Below are 8,990 nucleotides of genomic sequence, written 5' to 3' on the forward strand. Positions count from 1 at the left end.
CCCCTGCTGTGCTTTCCTGTGGGAGAGGCTGGAGAGCCAAACATTGCATTCACAGACTCCTTTGCAGCTGAAGTTCCACCACCTTCTGCACTCACAGAAGACTTGAATGAGGACCTGAATGGAGCAGGGAGAATGGCAGGAGGTGGGGCATCCATTTGGCTGGGATGGGTGGTGACAGAAACAGTTTGAGGAGCTTCCTGCAACCTTGGTGGAAGCTTTCTTGACCACAGTGGAAGTGTGATCCTGGGGATGGGAGCTATTTCTGGAAGCTCTGCCTAGAGCCTGTTCTTTCAGCCCTTCTAAACAATTTTGTGAGCCTCTTACAACCTGGCTGTAAGTCCCTTTCTGTTTAGGACATTTGACAGGTTTCTGTTGTCCACAATTATAGAATTACAGCAGAGTCCTGTCTAGAAAGGTCTCTGAGAGAAGCTGAAGGCAGTGCCATCCCCAGGGGCTGAGGAAGGAGTAAGATACCACTGGAAATACAGATGTGCTTACTCTTGTCAAGTGAGTTGCAGGTGAGAGATCCTCAGGGAAAGGAGGATGGTTTCCAAAGAACTCACAACAAAAAAGAAAGAGGTTTAAACACCTGCCAGGGCTGGAGAACAGGCTCTGGCTCACAACAAACCAGTCCAATAAGAATTTTTCTGCCCCCCTTTACCTTTTCTCCCTCTATTTGCAATTTGGGGAGAGGAAGGGTTGAAGTGTCAATGGCAAAGAAGTAAAGCAAGCAACCACTTCCCTTTCCTTCTCTGCCTATAGCAGACCCAAGCTGGGGGAGAGTAAGAAGATTTAGTGCTAAGCTAAGTTTTAGGCTTTTCTGATGGCAAGGAAAGAGGTATTTTCATTACTGACCAAGGACTTTTTCTACTTCAGAGAAACCAGAAAAGTCATGAGAGAAGCCTGAGTTTTCATCCCGTGGTGAGGGTAAGAAATAATTGTGTTAACTAGTACAAAATTAATTTTCTCAGTCATTCTGAGTCAAACCATACTATCTATCTAAACCTTGAACAGAAATGCAGCTTTTCCTCAAAGGGAGAGAGAGAGAAAAAAAAAAAATCCGAAGAGGAAGATTCTGAACACAGACAAAGCCTTACCTCACCCTTCCCACCTTGCCAAAATGGAACCATAGTAAACAGAGCTTTCAGAAATGTTCTTTACAAAGACCTATAGCTTCCAAGAAGTGGTACAAATGTATAAACACGTTCAAGGAGAGTTGGAGAAATCAGTAGATGCCTAATACATAATGGTATATTATGAAAAGCTAGTCATATTTCAAGGAGCAGGTGACATAATTGGATCAGCCAGGCTCCCTCACTCCCTCACTGAGGGGGACCTCAGCACATGTCCCCAGGCTTCACTGCAAAGACCAGATCCTGTACTGGATGCTCGGTGGGTCCCACCCAAATATGGCAAGTACTTTTGCTGGGTTGAACTCCCATAACACCCTCTGCTTCTTTCCATAGCATTTACTACTCTGCATTGTAATTGAGTTTTATTTTTCTTTTCACATCAGACGGGTCATGTGCCGACGTTGTAACAAGGTTTGACAGAAGCACATCTCACACAAACACGTGAATACCCATTCATCATGCTTATGGACCACAAAAGGATCTATAATGGAGTTTTGAATTTGTTTGGTAGGATTGTAAATTTAACACACATCTCAAAAGTAGGGAGATAATGTAGCCCCTTTATTAATAAATCCAGCCTTCTTGGGTCCTCACCTGCTGGCTCGGAGTCAAAACAATTTATATTTAAATTCCATCTGGTTTAAACTTAGTCTGATGCAATAGTTTAAATAGCCCCCTTTAGGAAATGTTAGTTTCTCTCAGGAAATAAATGTGCAGTCTGTCAAATTTCTCACCCTTTCAGCAACAAGATGGAAACTGGGGGAATGAATGGGGGTAGGTGTGGGGTTGCCTGACCTTGTGGTGGAGGGAGACTCGTGGCAGTGTTCCCCATTTCTACCTTGTCCACACAGGTGCTCTCGGCATTGCTGGTATCACTGCTGAAGGCTGTGGCTGGTGTTAGCCACCGTATTGGCCTCCCTCTGGCCGTGCTCTCTGACTCAGTCTGCCTCCCCTGGGCTCCTCCTAACCCCACATACCCCTCTGAGGTCTGCCTCTCATTTACCCTGGCCCATCTTGTAGTTCCTCATCTACCTCGCCGAGGGACTCCTAGCCAGATTCTCAGATACTGCTGGGTCACCAGGCTCAGTCCCCTGCGGAAATTATAGGTGGTCTGAAAGTTAAACCTCATGCCCTCCCCTCTGCTTGACCATGCTGCCCCCACTAGGGGCTCAAATGGGGCAGCCTGCAGTGAGGTCTCTTCCCAGAGTCTCAAACGGGCACTGCCCTTGATGTTTTTCCCAGTCCTAATTCACAGTCAGGACAGGTCTCGCTGCTTTGTCGTCCCCCCACTTCCCACAATCCCAGGGCTGAAGGGGAATGGTTTCCTAATCCCCTATTTGGTGCTAGCACGGATCTTCCTTCCACCATAGAGGCCTTAGACCCATGGCCCTGCTGCTGATAGGAACTTGTCTTCTCTGTACTCTGAGAGAACTCTAATTGCTAAGTCCTCCGGATTTAGTTTCTAATGGATAGGGGATGAAATGAATCAAAGAACTTGGGGAGAGTGGCTATAGCTCAGTGGTTGAGCTCCTGCTTCCCATGTATGAGGTCCTGGGTTCAATCTCCTGCACCTCCTAAAAAAAAAGAAAGGAATTTGGAAAAGCCTTTCCCAATATACCATTCTGGTTTTCAAGGCTATTGTGTGGCTTCATGATCTTATTCTGAAAGTTGTAAGCTAAATATTAATTCTATCTTTCTCTTTGCATTACATGTAAATTACTTATAACAGTGCCTGGCAAATAGTAAGCAGTAAATGTCATCATTCTGTTAAAAAACCTTCATCTCCTTCTGAGACAGATTGGTGCCTTGGACTGACAAGGAAAAATATACCACATGTAAGGAAAAATAAAAGAGAAAAATCATATCAATCATTTCTTTTTTTAAAAAAAGATTCATTTATTTATTTCTCTCCCCTTTTGCCCATTGTCTGCTCTCTGTGTCCATTCATTGTGTGTTCTTCTGTGTCCACTTGCATTCTTGTCAGTCGCACCGGGAATCTGTGTTTCTTTTTGTTGTGTCATCTTGCTGCGTCAGCTCTCCATGTGTGCAGCACCACTCCTGGGCAGGCTGTGCTTTTTTCACATGGGATGACTCTCCTTGTGGGGTGCCTCCTTGCACATGGGGCTCCACTACGTGGGGGACACCCCTGTTTGGCAAGGCTCTCCTTGCGCGCATCAGCACTGCATGTGGGCCAGCTCCACACAGTTTAGGAGACCCTGGGTTTGAACCCTGGACCTCTCATATGGTAGGTGGACGCTCTGTAAGTTGAGCCAAATCTGCTTCCCTATCAATCATTTCTAAGATCACATTTTAGTATATTTCAAGGCTGTCAACTAATATATGCTTGTAGAGGAATCCAGATCATATAGATAAAAGTATTAAGCTACAAAGTGAAAGTCCTCCTGGGCCCCCATTTTCTTTTTCCTAAAGATAACCACTAAAAACATTCTGATAGGATTTTTTCACTTGTTCATCCCCCCATTACACTATGAACTTCTTGTAGTCAGTGATCTTATTTCCATAGCCCCACAGGCCATCAATACATGTTTGGTGAATGCATAAAAGATTCGATAAATGAATGAATGACTGTAGTTATCAAATATATAAAGTAAATTAAGTATCCTCAAGAAAAAAATGTTCTTTTATATAAAGTTATTAATATGCTACCTAGTTTTTTCTTTTACCTTTCTTGATAGGATGGCATCTGATTAAAAACAGAACAGAGATTAAATTGTTAGGCTTTATTTATCGTTTTCTTTTAAGTGCTTCTTATATAGAGTAATAGAATGAGGAGATTGGAGTTATGACAAGGCATTTCATCAAAGCTTTTAAGGTTTTTATGTAGTTTATCTAACATGGCAGTAATGTCTGAAGCTTTTATGGCTATTTGAGTTTTGATGTGCTATAAAGTAAAGCCAATGCAGCCTGCTGTTTTCCAATGTGCTAGAGTAAAATGGAATGCACTAATGATTGATCAATTGGATTTGTCAGTGTTTTAAAAGGTAATAATGTGATTCTTTTTTTTTTCAATTAAAGAAGACATAACATTGGCAATCTGATCAAAATGGGGAAGAGACATGCTAGTCTAGTGGATAGATTATTGGCATATGAATAAGAAACAGGATTCAGATCATGTCTATTTTCTAGGATTAGTGAATCGGGCTCTTCCTTAGGTCATTTTGGAGGATTCTAACCATTTCTTTGAAGGTCAATTGAGGACAGACACCCTTATTCTGTGCTATATCCCAAGTGGGTACATACCAAATTTTTCTGCTCTGGTGACTACAGCAGGGAAATACACCTGAAGTCAGACAGACTTGAGTTTGAGTTGTGGTTCCATCACAATTTAGCAGTATGACCTTTGGAAATCTGTTTAATGTCTTTAAGCACCATACCATGGACTTGTTATAAGAATTATACCAGATAATACACATTAGATAATAAAACCATGGTGCTTTGCACATAATGCTCAAGGTTAACTTCAGACTACCGGCCATTTAGAAATAAGGGCTCTGTTAGCCAGTATATGTTCGGGTTGCTACTAGAAGGAGCAGGCCTCCACTTCCTGCTTCCACATCTACAGTCATCCAAACCAGTACCTGTTGTTTCCCCATCACTGTCTCAGATGTGGAGTGGGGAGGCTCTGGTGGCGGTAGTAACAGGAGCAACAGAGTAGACGCTATGGCTTGCAGATGTAGTGACATGATCTTGAAACCAAAAGTTCAGTAATGGCTTTCTGACTTCTGGATCTCCAGTCACGCCTTTGATTTTCTAAGCACATCATTTCATGAATTAAATCCCCCTCCCCCCCACAAAAAAAGCAATAAGGCAAATAGTATAATCACTATATATTTCAAAAGTTATAATGGTAGTGTAAGCATACATGGTATAATTTAGTTACAAAGTGTGGCACTGTTTCTATTACTTAACTGTATTAACTATTTCTTTCTTAGATAATCCATCCTTGGACCACTAATAGCTGACAATAACAGCAATAGTTTCAATAACAATTTTTATTCTGCTGTAGAAATTATTCATAAAATGAAAAGAATCCACAATTCAATGTCCAGTCATTAAACATTATCATATTTGTGGAGAACTTCTTCAAACTTCTGGGTCACTTTTTGGTAAAACATTTTTTGTAAGAAATGCTGCGTCTGTGATTAAAGTGTCTTCTTAGACATTAATGGAGGATCTCTTTAATTTCTAAATAGTTAGGTTTAACTTTGATAAAGCTGCTCAAAGAGCTACCATAAAATGGTCTGACTTTTAACAACGGGAATTTATAAGCTTACAGTTTTGAGGTAGAGAAAATGTTCAAATCAAGGCATCATAAAGGTGATGCTCTCTTCCCAAAGATCAGCTGCTGATGATCCTAGACTCCTCTGTCACATGGCAAGGCATAGGGCAGTGTCTGCTGTTCTCTCCTTTTCCTTTCAGGTTTTGTTGTTTTCAGCTTATTGATTCCAGGGATTTCTTTCTCAGTATTCCTCCTATTTATAAAGGACTCCAGCAGGAAAATTAAGACCTACCCTGGACAATGCCTTAACTGAAGTAATTTTCAAAAGGTCCTATTTATAATAGATTTACACCCACAGAAATGGATTAACATTAAGAACATGATTTTCTGGGGTTGAAAAAGTTCTTAACTTAGAATGTCCTTTACTTCCTGCACTGAACTCTGACTAATATACTAGCTCATGATCATTTTAATAACTTATTGGCTTTGACAGTGAATATTTTTCTGGGTTGCTACCCAGCTTCCCCTCTTTTCTTCATAAACAAGCTTCTGAAAAGAGTAATCTTCCTTTGCCATACTCTTTCCTTTATCTCCTATTTGCACTTAATTCCACCAAAATCAGTCTCCCTCTCTGCTACAGAAGCACTGAAATGCCTTGAACAAGGTCAGCAGTGATCAATCAAAGGCCAAATTCAGTGGACACCTATAGTCTTTGTCTTGTTTAAACCACTGTTGGAGTCTTGCCCACTGGTATTGTTGACCACACTTTCTTCTGGAGCCTTCTCTTTTCTTGGTCCCTGTGCACCCCAGTATAGCAGGATATACATTCTTCTCAAGTGCACATGTATCATTCTCCAGGATTGACTACATGTTGGGTCACAAAACAAGCCTCAATAACTTTAAAAAGTTAGAAATTATACAAAGCATTGTCTCTGACCATGATAGAATGAAGCTGGAAACCAATGACAGGAAGAGAATTGGAAAATTCACGAATATATGGAAGTTAAATAACATACTCTTAAACAATCAGTAGGTCTAAGAAGAAATTGCAAGTGAAATTAGTAAATACCTTTAGACAAATGAAAACAAGAACACAACATATCAAAATTTATAGGATGTAGTGAAGGCAGTTCTGAGCGGGAATTTATAGCCCTAAATGTTTCCATTAAAAAAGAATAAAGAGGGTACTGGCTGTGGCTCAATGACTGGGCTCCCATCTACCATATGGGAGGCTCTGGGTTTGCATCCTGGGGCCTCCTTGTGAAGGCAGGCTGGCCCACGCCCATGCAGAACTGACGGCAGTGCCTGAGCAGAGCTGATGGTCTGAACTGGCACAGCAAGATGACGCAACAAAGGGAGACAAGCAAAAACAGAAGAATGTATAGCAAATTGACACAGAGAGCAGAAGCAAGCAAGCTGCAAGAGGGGGGAAATAAATTTTTTTTTAATTAAAAAAAAAAAAGGAAGAAAGAGCTAAAATCAAAGCTCTAACTGCACACCTGGAGGAATTAGAAAAAGAACAGCAAACCAATCCCAAAAGCAAGCAGAAGGAAAGAAACAATAAAGATTAGAGCAGAAATAAATGAAATTGAGAACAACAACAACAAAATAATAGAGAAAATGAACAAAACCAAAAGCTGGTTCTTTGAGAAGATCAATAAAATTGACAAACCCCTAGGTTGACTAACAAAGAAAAAAAGAAAAAATATGCAAATAAAAGAAAATCAGAAATGGGAGGGGGGATGTTACAACTGATCCCACAGAAATAAAAAGGATCATAAGAGGATATTATGAGAAACTGTATGCCAACAAATTAGACAACCTAGATGAAATGGACAAATTCATAGAAATGCACAATGTACATTGACTCTACAAGAAACACAAGAACTCAACAAACCAATCACATTTACAGAGATTGAATCAGCTATAAAAAATCTCCCAAAGAAGATCAGATATTTTGTAGTTAATTCTACCAAGCATTTGAGAAGAATTAACACCAATCCAGTTCAAACTCTTCCAAAAAATTTAAGAGGAGGGAAATTTACCTAACACATTTTATGAAGCCAATATCACCCTAATATTAAAGCCAAATAAAGATATAACTAAAAAAAGAAAATTTCTCTAATGAATATAGATGAAAAAAACCATGAATACTTGTAAATTGAATCCAACAGTACATTCAAAGAATTACACTCCAAGATTAAGTGGGTTTAATCCCAGATTTGCAAGGGTGGTTCAACACAAGAAAAACAAGTAATGTAATACACCATATTAACAAAATGAAGTGGGGAAACTACATGATCACGTCAATTAATACAGAAAAGATATTTGACAAAATCTAGCATCCTTTCTTGATAAAAACAGACAAGTAGGAATAGAAGGAAACTTCCTCAGCATGACAAGGGCATATATGAAAAACTCACAGCTACTATCATATTCAGTGGTGAAAGAGTGAAAGTTTTCTCTCTAAGATCTGGAACAAGACAAGGATGCCTACTGTCACCGTTATTATTCAACATTGTGCTGAAAGTTCTATTCAGAGTAATTAAGAAAAAAGAAATTAAAGGCATCCAAATTGGAAAGCAAGAAGTAAAACTTTTACTATTTGCAGATTAAATGATCCAATATTTACAGAGTTCTGAAAAATCTACAACAAAGCTATTACAGCTATTAAACAAATTCAGCAAAGTGATCAACATGCAAAATCAGTAGTGTTTCTATACACAATTAATGAGCAATATGAGGGAGAAATTAAGAAAAACATTCCATTCACAGTAGCAACTTAAAGAGTCAGATATGTAGGAATAAACTTAAACAAGGATGTAAAGGACATATACATGGAAAACTACAAAACTTTCCTAAAAGAACTCAAAGAAAGTCTAAATAAATGGAAGGACATTCCATGCTCATGGGATCCGAAGACTAAATATTGTTAAGATGCCAATTCTACCCAAAATGATTTACAGATTCAATGTAATTCCAATAAAAATTCCAACACCCTAATTTCCAGAAATGGAAAAGCCAATTATCAAATTTATTTGGAAGGGTAAGGGACCTCGAACAGTCATAACCATCTTGAAAAAAAAGGAGAAAGTGGGAGAACTCATGTATCCTCATTTTAAAGCTTTTTAAAAAGCTACAGTGGTCAATACAGCATTGTATTGGCACAAGGATAGACATATAGACCAAAGGAACTGAATTGAGAGCTCAGAAATAACCCCTCACATCTATGGTCAACTGATTTTTGACAACAATGCCAAGTGCACTCAATTTGTTGTCTCTTCAACAAATGGTGCTAGAATTGGATATCCATATACAGTAGAAGTAGGCAGGACTGCTATCTCACACCATATAAAAAAATTAACTCAAAATGGATCAAAACCTAAATATAAGAACCAGGACTACAAAGCTCCTAGAAGAAAATGTAAGCAAACATCTTCAGGATCTTATGTTAGGCAATGGTTTCTTAGACTTTACACCCAAAAGCACAAGCAACAAAATAAAAAATAGATAAATCGAACTTCGTCAAAATTTAAAATTTTTCTGTATCATAGGACTTTATGACAAAAGTGAAAAAACACCTTACTCAATGGGAAAAAATATTTGGAAACCACATA

At 39.2% G+C, this 8,990-nt stretch overlaps 1 non-coding gene across 1 annotated transcript; it reads right to left on the reverse strand.

The window, feature by feature from the left end:
* Positions 1-1,510: 1,510 nt before the first annotated feature.
* Positions 1,511-1,614, reverse strand: LOC111764673 (small nucleolar RNA U13). Its single transcript, XR_002797232.1, has one exon. It is a non-coding gene; the product is annotated as a small nucleolar RNA U13 (small nucleolar RNA).
* Positions 1,615-8,990: the final 7,376 nt, after the last annotated feature.

This window comes from Dasypus novemcinctus, chromosome 1 (genome assembly GCF_030445035.2).
Source record: "Dasypus novemcinctus isolate mDasNov1 chromosome 1, mDasNov1.1.hap2, whole genome shotgun sequence".
NCBI lineage: Eukaryota > Metazoa > Chordata > Mammalia > Cingulata > Dasypodidae > Dasypus > Dasypus novemcinctus.